The following is a 13,920-nucleotide window of genomic DNA, read 5'->3' as shown; positions in this document are numbered from 1 at the left end:
TGCACAGAGCTTGGGTGAGGCCAGGCCAGGGGCTTGGGGTGAGGCCACTTCTAACAAGCGCTGCACTGGGGAGGCAGCCAAGGTCAGGGACGTTCCACTGGAGTCAGGAGGAAGGGACGGAGAGATGAGAAAGGAAAGCTCTGGGTCCCGCGGGGGGTGGGAGGCACCTGGCCAATCACAGGGCCACTGCCGCGATGTGCCGTCCCTTGCATTAATGGATTTTTACAAACGGAGCAATTCGACCCGGCCAAAGGAAGCAGCACTCAGCGGTCCTTCGGCCCCGCCTGCACCCGTGATACACCTGCCACCCCACCCCCACCGCCAGCGCCCTGTGGACGCCTCAAGGGCGGAGCCAGGCACCCCTCCCGCATGCCCCCGGACCCTGCTCCCAGCCCCGCCTGGCTCTGCTCTGCGCTGAGGTGCAGTCTGCTCTCCAAAGGCGAGGGTGGGGTGGGGTGTCGCCGGGGTGTCACCGCCACCCTGTGAGGAAATAAACACCACCCGCTGCTCAGCGCCTGGCACTCCTCCAAGGCGCTTCGACGGCTGACCTCATTTGGAACCAATTTCAGCGTCTTAATAAGCCCTTTGCCTCTCGAATCTCTCTGACACTGTCATCCTGTGCACGTAACCCCCATTGCCTGTGCCACGTGAGGCGGGCTCCGGCTGGCTCCCCGGCGCCCAGATCGCAGTGAGTGGGGGGGGCCCAAGCCTGGTGGGTGGCCTTAAGCCTCCACAGCCCGGCCGGGCCCCTCCCCAGCGGCCGCCACTGGGGGGCTGCAGGCTCTGCCCCTGGGCACAGGGGCTCCTCATGCCAGGAAAATCTGGCATTGTAGCTGGGAGGAGCAGGACACAGGGCTGTGAAGGACGGGCTGGGGGCTGCCCGCAGACCAGGCCCACCTCCGGGGGCCACCGGGTCCTGAGCAGCTTGGGGCCACAACACCCTGTGTGACAGGCCAACTACCTCCAGCCCCCGCTGAACACCAGGGGGCCGGCGCGCGCCACCCAGCCCAGGACCCTCTGACTTGCCCCCACCCCTTAAGCCACTGCCAAGAAAACACGACTCGGGCTCCAGGGCCGGAGGACCCTGCGCCGCAGCCCCCTGCCCTCCATCCCACCCTGTGCCCGCTTGGGGGAAGTGAATTTGGAAATCAGATCAGAGATGCTGAAAGGCAGCAGCACGCAGGCTCAGCGCGACCCACATGTGAGGTCCTGCCCAGGGCCGAGGTGACCAACAGCAGGCGTGTCTGCACTCGAGGCCCTAGGGGCACAGCCGGGGGTGCTGTCCCTTGACACGTAGTTCAGTGTCACCGCAGGAAGGGGTTCTTGCCCCCGGGAGAGTGACCCAGGTGGAGGCTCATCTCACCCGGTGGGGGGCCACCCTCCCCGAGGGGTCGGGCTGCGGGGCGTCACCCCTGCCTGGGCCCCGGCTCCGCCCATGCGTGCTATCTGCTGACTCACGTACAAACGGGCCTGCGATCCGCAGCAGGGCAAGAAGCGCCCGGAATCCCACCCTCAAAAATAACCACAACCAACAGCTCAGGGCATTGTCTTTCAGAATTTCTTTTCACTATTTTAAAGTGTTTTTAAAGTTCATTTGTTGTTTATTGTTTGTGCGTTCGCCGTGGTTATTACAGAATTTACCGTCTTCACCAGTTTGTAAGGGCACAGCTCAGGGGCGTTGAGCACATCACACTGTCGGGCACCCATCTTCTCCGTCTGTCTCCAGAACTTTCCATCCTCCCAAACTGGAGCTCGGTCCCCAGACACGGACTCCTCTCCCCTCCGCCCCCATCTACTCTCTGTCTCCGTCCCCTCCGACTGGGCTTCTCTGGGGCCCTCGGGGCAGTGGGGTCAGTCAGCACTTGCCCTTTCGTGGCTGGCTGACCCCACTCGGCGTCACGGCCTGGAGAAGGTCGCGCACGCTGCAGCACCTGCCGGGGGTGCCTTCCCTCCTGAGGCTGAGCCACGTTCCGCGGTGTGGACAGACGCAGTTTTGTTCGTCCGTCATCGGCTGACGGACACTCAGCTGTCGTGAACGTTGCTCAAGTCCCCGTTTTCCGCTCTTTGAGGTTCACGCCGGACGTGGAATCGCTGGATCGTACGGGAGCCCTGTGCCTGCCGGGAAGCACTAGTTTTCACGCGGTTTCCGCACACTCGCCCCGGGCCTCCCCACTTCCGTGTTGGACACACACCAGCCGGTGGCACACCCGGCCCACCTCCTGCCTCTGACCAGCTCCCAAGTTTTCCGTCGTACCTGTGCTCCGATCCCGTTGGGACAGATTGGGGCTGTTGGCTTTTTTATCAACTAGTAGAGGCAGCGGGGCCCCGGCTGCTCGTGCACACGTGTCCTGCGCACGTGGGCCTGTGGTTTTTCAGTGTAAGTCCCTGTGGGGCCCTAGGAGGCCGAAGGCTGCTGGGCTTCCTACCAAGTCACTCCCAAGGCTCAGAAGGCCTTGACCAAGGAAACCCTTCAGCCCCCGGCGGCTCTGCCCGGCACCGAGGGCTCACCGCCTCCCCGGGAACAATCGTTTCTTACAGGTAAGTAGGTTTCAACCCAGTTGATGGGCCAGGTTTGCTATTGGACCAGGCGGCCGTCCTCAGGCTGCAATCAAATGCCTCACAAACAGAAACACAAATTCAATAAAGCCCAAGGCTCGCCATCTGCTTTTCAAAGAGGAAGCTTCCGGAGTGAGCTGGTCCCCATGCCCGGGGGCCTCTGACATTCACGTGGTAAGAAGGGGACAGCGATCTGCCCATCCTGATCCAATTGTCCCGCTGCTGATCGAGTTAGAGAGAGACTCGCCCATAACGGAGAATTAAAATGACCAGGACAGAGACCTGCGCACGTAGGAGGTGAGGGGCGGCAGGGGCTGGAGGGCGTGCGGTGGGGACCTGGTTCGGCAGGACCTGGCCGGGTTGTGTGGAAGGGCTGGCTTTGTGCGGAGGGTCCCTGCCCTGGGCCGTGTCCCTCCTGGACAACAGGTCTGTGTCTGGTCCCCACGGCGTGGGGACGGCTGACGTCACCGTGCGGTCCCTGCTAAGGGTTCTGGGTCCGTTCCAGGGACCTGGGGAGGAACACGCCCGTGGGGTCCCCGGGGTCAGTCTCCCCCTGGGGGTGATGTTGTCGCCCCCTTTGCTGGCACTGATGACAGCTCAACATGGAGGCCAGTCTTTGAAACCAAGACGTCAGCCGACCTTGAGGGGCAAAGGAGGTCCAGGGAGGCCCGAGTCCCCACAGGCGGGAGATCAACACCTTCTCCCGGAGGAAGGCCTTGTGTGTCCCCAACAACTTTCTGTGGTCTCCAAGTTCTGGTTATTTTCTGCTGTGCAACCTCAGAATGCCAGGCAGACCCCAAATTTTAGTCTCAGCCCAAAAGGATCATCCTCAGAAAAGAGATGCCATGTGTGTGGGTCAGTGGTGTGGCTCCGGCCTTCCCCGGCGCCTCCACTGCCCTGGAGAGTGTCGGCCAGGCTTCCGGCGCGAACCCGCCGTTCGGGGGGCGTCTCGTAACAACCCGGGCCCTTCAGCCACATGGGGCACTAAACATGCCACCCCCAAATCCTATCAAGTGTCAGAAAAATGTTTTTAAAAGAAAAAAAAATCATAATACAATTGGCCTTAAATAAGGAGTCTTTTCAGGGAATCGGAATTCTGTAGGAATCACAGACTCAAGGAGACAAAATTGGAGGCAACCACGTGCCGCAAGATACCCCGGTCTGGCGGCTGCAGATAAGGCTGGGAGACGGTCGGGAGCCGGGGAGGCAGGATCAGCAGTCAGGGAATCCATCTCCTGTGGGCCGCAGAGAGCCCGAGTCCCCAGGCTCAGGCGGAGGGTGGCCAGCACAGCAGGACGGAGACCGGGAAACCGCGGGCCTCGGTGAGGCGGGAGGAATCCGGCCCGAGGGAGCCCTTCCCTGCCCACCTCGCCCGAGTGGGTGCGGGGGTCTCCCCATCTCCGTCAGAGGCTCAGGAAGAGACACGGCGGCGGCCGACAGACAAACGGACCCTCTAGTGCAGAAAGCGGCACGCTGCCCGCATGACTGAGCACGTGCGGAAAAGCCACCGCAGAAAACAGCCGTTCTCAGAAGCAGGAGCCCGACTCCCAGGGAGCGTAGTGATGGGGTCAACAGAGACGTGTAATTACTACCTTTAGAGAGATAAGAGGGGTTATCAGATCCATGAAGCAAGAATGGGCTTTTATATAAAAGAACTAATTAGAGAGCTTGGAAATTTAAAATAGATGGGCTGAAAGCAGAGGGGAGACAGCCGAGGAGGGAAGCGGCCCGCTGGGGGTCAGGCCAGGTGCCGCACCAGGAACCCGTCCTCAAGGGCAAAGTCACGGAAAACACGAGGTGGGACTTGGGGACTTGGGCGCAGCTCCAGATGCCCCTGGCTGTCTGATGGATGTCCCCTCAGTGGCACAGTGAGGACGGAGGGAAGACAGTGGCCAGAGAGAGACCCAGAGCCACACAAAGACACCCATCTTTGGCTCCAAGAGCTCACCAGTACCGAACAAATGAACCCAGGCCCGTTCCAGTCAAGCGAAGGCCCGTTTCCAGATCAGCAGCAGCAGAGCGGAGGTTCCCGGAGGGAACAGAGCGCAGGCGCCTAGAGCAACAGTGAGAACACGAGGCCCCCCCCCGGGACAGAGGTCCCCCCATCCCCGCCCTAGTGGACAGGTGTGAGCCACCTCCCTGCGCCTTCTCCTACTCGGGGCGCGAGCCAGCACGAGACGCGGGACTCTCCTTCCAAGTTTGGAGCGAAGGCGCTACTCGGCCTACAGTCCCAAACCCACCAGCCCGGCTTGAGAGCAAAAGAAAACCGCCCGGCGGCCAAGGGCTCGGGGGTGTCACTGCCTTCCCCTCCGTTCTGTAACCAGTAATGAAAGTCACTCAGCCTGAACACACAAAAACCTTAAAATTTTTTAAATATTTATTTAATCTTGAGAGAGAGAGAGAGAGAGAGACAAAGCAGGAGTGGGGGAGGGACAGAGAGAGAAGGAGACACAGGATCGGAAGCAGGCTCCAGGCTCCGAGCTGTGAGCAGAGAGCCCGCCATGGGACTCAAACCCACGAACTGAGATCATGACTGAGCCGAAGTCGGACACTCAACCGACTGAGCCACCCAGGCGCCCTGAACAAAAATCTTAACCCGAGGGAGAGGAAGACAGGCCGGCAGAGGTGACGGGGACATGAAATCCAGCAGAACGGGGAAGGAGCCTGGCGGCCCTGTGGTTCCGGGAACGGATCTGGGCCGTGTCTGCGCTAGGACAGACTGGAGCAGAAGAAACGCACAGAGAAGGACCTTACAAAGCCCGACCCGACGTGCTCAGCGGTCCTGGGTCTGTCCTGTCATCTTCGCTTTGCTTTTGCAAAATAAAGAAACATCACAGGCTCGGCGAAGCCCCTGGGCTCTCCTCAGACGAGCCCCATTTCTCATCATTTATATAATCGGGTTATGGTGATGGGTACAAAAACATTGATTTTTTTTACAATGTTTATTTTGTCACTGGCCACCTTGTTAAATGCCTGATTGTCTTAATAAACCTTCCCCAGGGCCCCTTGGATTTACGGAGTGGAATTTTCCAAGTGGCAGCCCGCAGTCCCAGCTCAGCCTCTTCTGGTTCAATATCTGCGTCTTTTATTTCCGTTTCTGTCCAGCGGCCTCACCAGGCCAGCTGGCCACGGGGGCTGCAGCGGCTCAGGGACACTCGGCTTGTCCCCGGGCGCACTTCCTGTGTGCCTGCCGAAGATGGGTGTTAAATACCCTCTCGTAGGTTAGCAAGACTCTCCCCGTGTCTTTTCCATCAGCAAGCGCTGCTGACTTCAATGATCTGCTCCGCCGCATCTATGCTGACTCTCCCAAGCTCTCCCTGCCTCTTTACAAATGCCGAGTTCTGGTCCTCAAACTTTGTGGCCTCAGGATCCCTTTACCCTCCTAAAATTTACTGACGGGACTGAAGAGCGGATGTGAGGCACACTGTAAAGTGTTACTGCAGGAAGAAAAGGAAAATCTAAATCAACGAAGACAGAAGCTAGCGCCCTTGCGGGGACACGGAGACAGCAGTCTGCCGTATTGATTCTGATAAACACGTCTTCCATCTTCAGACGTCTCTGAAACTAACACAGACTTCCCAATCAAGGGCGTGTCGGAGCTTAACTGGCAGCGTCCCCCAGCCCTCCTGGTGGGCAACGCAGTAATGATTTACCTTAAGAAAGATGATGTCTGATTTCATATATGCTCATATCTTCGCTCATGTAGTTTTTAGACCGCCCTTTGGTGCGGTATTGGTGTTGTTGTGACCCCATTTTACAGGGGAAGAAGGGGCAGCACGGAGACATCAAGCATGCAGCCCGGGCGGCGGAGCTGGGGCTCACACCTGGGCGGTCTGGTCGCACGTCCACTGCTCTGGGCTACCGGTCCGGGCGGTGGGTTTCTTCCAGTTACTCCACGATTCAATCCAGTCTTCATGAGGGTCCCCAAAGGACTCCCCATCTCCCAAGGTGATGATACAGACCGTTCAGAAGAGGAGAAAACTCGAGAAAGCGTTGGCGGCTGGATGTGCGTGGCGGGGACTCGTGCCTCCCAGGTGGCAGTGGTTCCCCCCGAGCTGCCAGAGTTGCGTCTGTCCCTCGCTGGTGACCTGACAGGCAAGTAGGCCAGCAGAGGCTCCGGAAGCAGACCCCCACGTATCCGGACGGATGTGACTTTCACTTTGATAGGGAGCCTATGACCCCTGGTAATCTGACAGTCAAAACCAAATAAAAACAGAAACCGGTAAACCTGAGACTCACATCCACAAAACTCCTAGATGGGTTAAAAACTAAACACAAAATCAAAATAGCACAAACGATAAGGAAAGTCTTGTCTACTTTTATTTTTAATTTTTAATGTTTATTTATTTTTGAGAGCGACCGAGTGAGAGTGAGCAGGGGAGGGGCAGAGAGAGACAGACACAGACACAGACACAGAATCCAAAGCAGCTCCAGGCTCCGAGCTGTCCGCACGGAGACTGACACGGGGCTCGAACCCACGAACCGCGAGATCCTGACCTGAGCCGAGGCCAGACGCTCGAGCCTCCCGGGGCCCTGCCGTGAAAGCCTGGCAGACCCAGCCCTTCAGAGCCGGTGGCCCCTGCCCGGTGACGTCCCCTAAGCCAAGGTGAAGACAGGCATGAGCCTGGGGGAACGTATTTGCACCCCGTAAAACAGATGAGCACATGAAGAGTGTCTACACATCAGTGTGAAGAACGGGGACTCGGAAGCGGGAGCAGACGGGAGCTTCCAGCCTCACCCGCCGGCAGGAAAACACAGAGCCACCCAGTGAGAGGCACGTAGGGAAACGGAGCGGACGGGGACTCCAGGGCTGTGAGGCTGCAGGGAGGCAGAGCCTGTCCCCACGGCCGGGAGGAGGCACGCCAGGCGGGTCACTCACACGAGAACGCTCACGGAGGCTTTTAGGAAAGGGGCCTTGATGGAGAAGTGCAGTGAGCGGGCCTGCAGGGGTGAGGCCCCAGGAGAAGGGGTCAGAGGGGACGGCATGTGGCACGGGGACACCCATCCCCACCTGATGCGGCCCTGCAGAGAGGGGAGCCGCACAGCGACCGGCCTGGGCTGGGTGCACGCGTCCACAGGCCCTGGTTTGGAGCAAATACTCCCCCAGCGTGCTCCCCACAGCCTCGCGAGCCAGAGCGCTGCCCAGGGAAAGGCGGAGGATGCTAAGGCGTCTCCAAAGCCCAAGGGAGGAGGGAACCTGCCAGGCAGGGCTCTGGAGTCCACGGGGGTCAGTGGGCAGCCGTCACGTGCAGGGGCCCGGGGAAGTGCCAGCCCCACCCCAGACACCATGGGAGGGGGGAAGGCTATGTCAGCTCACCCCCACCCGCCCAGGGTGGGGGCGGCCAGTGGGACTGGGGCTCCCGAAGCCAGAAGAGGAGGTGTGGCCTCCGGGGAGATAAGCAGATCTGGGTAGCTCAGAACTGCACATGGGGAAACTGAGGCTTGGAGGGGCTGGGGGAAGGGCCTGTATTCACCCACCCTCAGTGAGCAGGGGCAGGATCGAGCCCAGTTCTGCCCACCTCCAAGCCCTGGTCTCTCCACTGCTCTGCCCCATGATGGCTGCGTGGCAGCTCCAAACTCTGGACTGGCCCACACTGGGGGCCGAACCCAGGGACAGGCGTGGAGGAGCCAACAGCAGACCCATTCGGACACCAGTCCTGAGAGAGAAAGCCCGGGCCTGTCTTATGGACCCTTGCGTCTCAGCACCCATCACTACTGTATACAGTAGGTGCTCAATAAATGAAGCCGATTCACTCAGCCTCCAGGGAGGCTCATGCTCACATGGAGTTAAGCAATTACAGAAAAGGCGAGGTCAGACTTTTGATCAAGGTGTTGTGTGAGCACAGACGACATGAGGGCGTTGACTCCCCTCGTGTCCTGGAGGCTGCCACACTTGAGCCTGGGCCTTGTGGAGTGCGTAGGAGTTCGCCAGAGGCTGCCAGGCCACAGGGGCGTCTCGGGCGGAGACCGGGACATGCAAAGGCAGAGAGGATGAAAGCAAACAGCACGCTTGGGCACCGACAGTGCCGGGCTGGCTAGGCTGACCGCGTGGAGGGCCGGTGGGCCGGGCCGGCGCCCATGGCCAAGGTTGCAGCCCATCCAGGGGACGAAGGGGAACGGTCTGGCGGCTCCTGCAGCGGAGGGCCTCCAGGCGAGTGTGGGGTGGGCTCAGGGGTCTTGTGGTGGCCCACGAGTCCCCAAGGCTGATGGGCTCAGTCAGTTGGGCTGCTCTTTCTTCCTGGGAGGCCCTGAGGGGAGGGTTCTGGGCATGGGTCACCCCTGAGCCGCTCATTCACTCTGTATCCCCTCCGGGCACTTGCACTTCATTGCCTCAGGTTCCTCGTCAGTCCCACAGGAGAAATCACGTGGCCAGGGGCCTCCAGTGCGGTGTGAGGAGCAGAGGTGCCTCCGGCCACCCTCGTCCCCGGAGGGGCGGCGGGAAATCCAGGGCCGGCACGGAGACTCAGGCTCATGCCTTCCCACTGAGGCTGGTGCCGGGACGGAACAGAAGGGACAAACCTCTGCCCGCGCGGCCCTTCCCCCCAGAGCAGAGATCGAGGGAGCCAACAGTGCCCAGGAATGAGGACCACAAAGACCACGCCCAGGTGCTAGAAAGAGAGGGGCAGCGCGGGGACCCCGAGGATGAGCCGTCCTCCGTGCTGCCGTGGGGCAAGCGCCAGGGCGTCTCCAGCACATCACCGGCCGGGGCACGAGGGCAGCAGCGGCCGTTGGCTGGAGCAAAGACCTTGGCTGAGGTTCCTGAGTCCCCCAGGCCCCCAGCAGTGTGTGCGCGTGGAGGGTGCCGTGGCAAGGCCAGGGCGGGAGGGGGCCCCGGCGTCCCCCACCTCACCCCTGCAGCCCTCAGCCTCGGGGCACTGCCCGGCTCCTCCTGCTTCGCCACACTTGACCCTACTGTTCCCCTCCTTCCTCTCCTCCCACACCCTCCCTCCTCCTGGCCCCCAACCCAGATCTGCCGCCATCAGCCGGGGCGGGGCGTCAGGGGCTGGAGGCAATGGCCAAAGGGCTCTGGTCCTTCTCAGCCACAGGGGTAAAGTGAGAGGACAGTTCCCATCTCCCGGGGCTGTCAGGAGAGCCACTGATCGCTAGCACGCCACGGATGTCAGCTACGGGGGTGCGGTCCCGGGTGCGGCTCCGCCAGGCCTGGGGAACCCCACCTCGGGAACCCCACCTCATCCGCCCTCGGAAACCTCACCCACTCCGAGCTCCCCGACAGCAGGGCCCTTCAGCCCCGTCTCTGCACCCACAGTGCGCGGCACGGGAGTGAGTGCACGCGTGCACGCATGCGCAGCTCGGGCTGTGGCGGGGTGGGCCGGCTGCAGAGCTCTTGTTCGCGGAGCTCCCGAGAAACACTCCCAGAAATGGAGGAGACCCAGAACCCTCTGCCGCCCCTGCCTCGCCCCCCACCCTTGCAGGACTTGTCAGGATGAACCGTGAAGCACCGAAGGAGCCCCAGGGGACCCTTGACTGGTCCCAGCACCTCCCTCAGCACCACGGCGTCCTCGTCCGTCATCCTGGAAGATGGCTGAAGAATGAACACATCAAGATGGCTGTCACAACGTTGTAAAATGTTGCAGGAACTGAAAACCACCAGTAATTTCTGTTCAAACAGACAAGGCTGTCTTCTCAAACCTGGGCGATGGAAGCGCCTGGCTCGCCTCGAGCCTCCCCCGCGCCCCCGCCCTCGCACGCTCGGGTGTCTAACTCTCTCACTCTTGCTCTCTCCTGCACGCTTTGATGCCTTGTTAATCTCCTGGTCACGTTCCAAAGACACCCAGTCCAAAGCCCTTGATCTAGAATTGAGTGTACTCCGCCTGGCCAACATCACAAAGTAATCGCAATGTCACGGCATGGATCATCTCTCAAAAAAAAAAACCCAAAAAACCGAACTATTCTCTAAATGGGCTTGACCCGGATGGATATTTTGGAACTGGGTAGACACAGGTTCAGGGACTAAGTGGACCTGCCGCAAAACCCCTCAGGAGTGCAAACCGGAAAAGAAAATCCAAAGACCAAACAAAGGTTAATTTCGTAATTGCCCAGAGGCACTGGCAATTTCCATAAGTACGGGCTGGTGGAAACAGCAGCCCGCCTTTGGTCCTTTGACCCAGTGCCCCTTTGGGGAAAGAAGAACTTGCAGACTCAACATGGGCCCCCTTTGGTGGCCTGAGATGGACCGGGCAGCTGAGACGGGGGCCGGGCAGTGGGATGCCCACCCTAAGCTGCCATCAGCCCCCGCTTCTGAAACTCCAGAGACCTCTGAGGCTGGAGGGGGCTCCTCCCCCCTCCCCAGGGGTCCAGCTCAGCCAGCTTGACTCTGCAGTTGGTGGACAGTCAGCTGCTGCTGGGACACGTCTGGAGATGGTGAGCTCACTACCTCTCGAGGTTCCCAGAAGGGGGATTGGAAAGACTCGGGGCAATTACGCTCCATTGGCTGGCGAATCTTCACTCCTCGGGGCTTGGCTCCTCTGCCTCTCAGCTGGGTGAGACCCAGGGGAGACTTATCCTCTGCCTCCAAGCGCCTCACTCACTCCATCCGGATGGATGTGTGACCGTCCTGGGTGCGCGGCTGTGACCGGAAGGTCGAGACCTCTGCAGTCACGAGCATTGTTAGTTCCTATGCGTCAGGTCGGTGACTGCACACTAAACGCACACACTTCTGCAGAGCCCTCGAGAGAAACGGGCGTTGGGCGTCACGGCCCCTCCCCTGCAACCTATCCACCCCGGCCCCCAGACACGGTGGGTATGAAGGTCCTATCCTTACAGCACAGGGCCCACCTTACAAAAGCCCCGTCTGCCCTCAATGGAAAATGAACCCTTGTACACTGCCACCCCTGTTCCAATGTGTTGGGGCTTTTCAACGAACTCGGCATCTGTTGGACTTGAGTTATACCCGCGGGGCTCTGTGCCCGGGGGAGATGCCGGCGCGGGGGGCGTCGTGGCCGCCATGCACTGAAGTTGCCGTGCACCCGAAAGCATATGGAAACGGAAGGAGCACCAGCGAGGTGGCGCCGAGCCGTGTCTCCCGCCCGCGGGACCGCTTCTGGCCAACCTGACGGAGTTACGTGCAGCTCAGGCCCCCCCGTTTCGGCCGGCCTGCGTCAGGAGAAGTTGCTATTTAAAGGAACTGACAGCAGGTTGTTTCTATAGCGTCAGACCAGCGGCTCCTCACTGTCTCCCGTTTTTATTTTTTAGAAGTGGGTTTTTTGCTTAAACCCAGGTCACGGTTTGGTCACACGAAGAGTGAGTTTTGTGGGGACCATCGAGCGTCAACATCCAAGTGAAATCCATTCACGGCAGCCACCTTCTTCTGGTTGCCCATGTGACCGCCAGTAAGCCGCTTCCCGCCTCTGCCACCACCCGTACGGTGCGAGTAAGAAGTGTGTCTACTTTATGTGTTGTGGGGGGATATTCAGCCTGGATTGAGTAAAACGGGCTTGGATCGCATCATCACGGGCGCGGGGAGCCCGTCTCTGCAGAGCCTGGGAAACAAACCCGTGCTGCCCGAGGCCAGCCGCTCCAGACCCCCAGCTGGGAAATTCTGCTGCGTGTGAATGAGGAGCAGCCGTGGGCAGAGGCGGCAGGGCACCGGCGCTGGCTGGTGGAGAGGATTTGGCAGCGATGCTCCTTTTCAAATTCTTGGCACATGTTTGTCAGGATCTAAGCAATCCTGAAATTAAAAAAAAAAAAAAAAGTGGCTCAGTTGTCTAATGGGGATTTTGACGGAAAATGTCGATTTAAAGGATTCCTACACTGACTCCACGGACACTGATTGGCTGGCCGGTTTGCATCTCTCTCTCTCTCTCTCCCCCTCTCCTTATATGGAATTTCTATTAATGTTTCCATGTTTTTTCCTAGATTGGGAGCACATCGAAAATCTGGAAGGAGGGCATAAGGAGCACGTGTCTGGGATTCAGTCTACACCAGCTCTGGTCTGCTGCTTCTCAGCCCCAAATCTTCACCTGCAAAGTCATCTCACGGGATTGTTGAGAAGATTTAAATGAGACAATGCAGGCAACGTGTTTAGCCTTGTGTCTGGGACGCACTGAGCACTTGATGAGTGATGTTTATCTTGAAGTAAGTGCCTGGTGAAAGCAGGTACTGCGCACAGTTAATGAATCAAGCACTGCCTCTGATCCCTCAGGAAATGAGGCAGGTGACGTCCAATTATCCTGCTCGGAAGGGACCGAGACGCTCACAGGGCAGGCACCGGCTCTTCCCATCAGTTAAGAGGAATGAGGTACTTGCCCAGTTTGTTATAAGGAAACTCTCCAGGGTCAAAATGGCTTCAACAGCTTTGGGGAATTGGGCAGCGATCCTTCTTAGGGAGCCTGATGGGGGGAGGCAGGAGGCTGGACATTTGGAGTCTGTCTGTCTGCTTTGTAAGTACTCACCCCCTTGGTGCTGCGGTGTGGCTCTGAGTCGGCTGCTTACTTTTCTCCCCTCAGCCCATCTGTAAGATGGGAATGGACTCCAAGCAGGTCCCTTCACCCCCCTCTCTCTGTCCCCAGTATTCCCGTCTCTAGACAAGGTGTGAAGTCACAGGTTTCTCCTACCAAGATAGAGCATCTTACAAAGAACTTGAGAGTTGGAAAAGCAAACATTCATATTACGTTTTCAGTGTGCCAGGCACGGTCCTTAGCGCCTTCTGCATCCTTTCCTAATTTTAGGTCCAGACCCCTCTCAGCTCAGAGTCCCTGTGGCTTCAGCCTCCTCTTGAGTATCTGTCTGCAGGGACAGAGGTCACTCGCTGCCTCTCGGAGCACTCCCTTCAGGTGGAGGGACCTCATGTGAGGAAGGAAGCAGCCCGGTCTCTCCTGCTTCTGCGTGCAGCCATTGGTCCCAAATCTGTGCTTTGTGGTCCCAAGGCAGGAGCCTGCTCCCTTCCTCTGCAAATGCCCTGAGAGATCCAAGGGCAGCTACCAGGCCCCAGAGCGGGACTGGCACGGTCCTTTCTCCCTAGCTTGGTGGTTGCTCAACATGAGAACGGAAACAGACCATGATAAAGGTCAGAGTTTACTGAGCACCCATCCTGTGCCAGGCCCCTGGACCAGGTTTAACTGCATTCCCAGACCAACCTCGCAGGCACCGCTATGGCCCCTTTCACAGGTGAGAACCAGAGACTCCCCGAGTAAGGAACTCGCCCCAACGTCGCACTGTTGATGAGCAGCAGCAGCTTCAGCCCGACTCCCAATCCCAGAAAGCGGGCGTGGAGCAGCGGGAGCTCGGCGGGGACGCCGGCGGGGGCGGGGTGCCCCCAGGCCGGCGGGAGGTCCTACGGCCTGGACCCGAAGCGGACGAGCGGTCAGCACCAGGGACAGCTCCCGAACCGCTTCCCCGCAGACC

This window comes from Suricata suricatta, chromosome 13, assembly GCF_006229205.1.
Source record: "Suricata suricatta isolate VVHF042 chromosome 13, meerkat_22Aug2017_6uvM2_HiC, whole genome shotgun sequence".
NCBI lineage: Eukaryota > Metazoa > Chordata > Mammalia > Carnivora > Herpestidae > Suricata > Suricata suricatta.
This window is presented reverse-complemented; position numbering follows the sequence as displayed.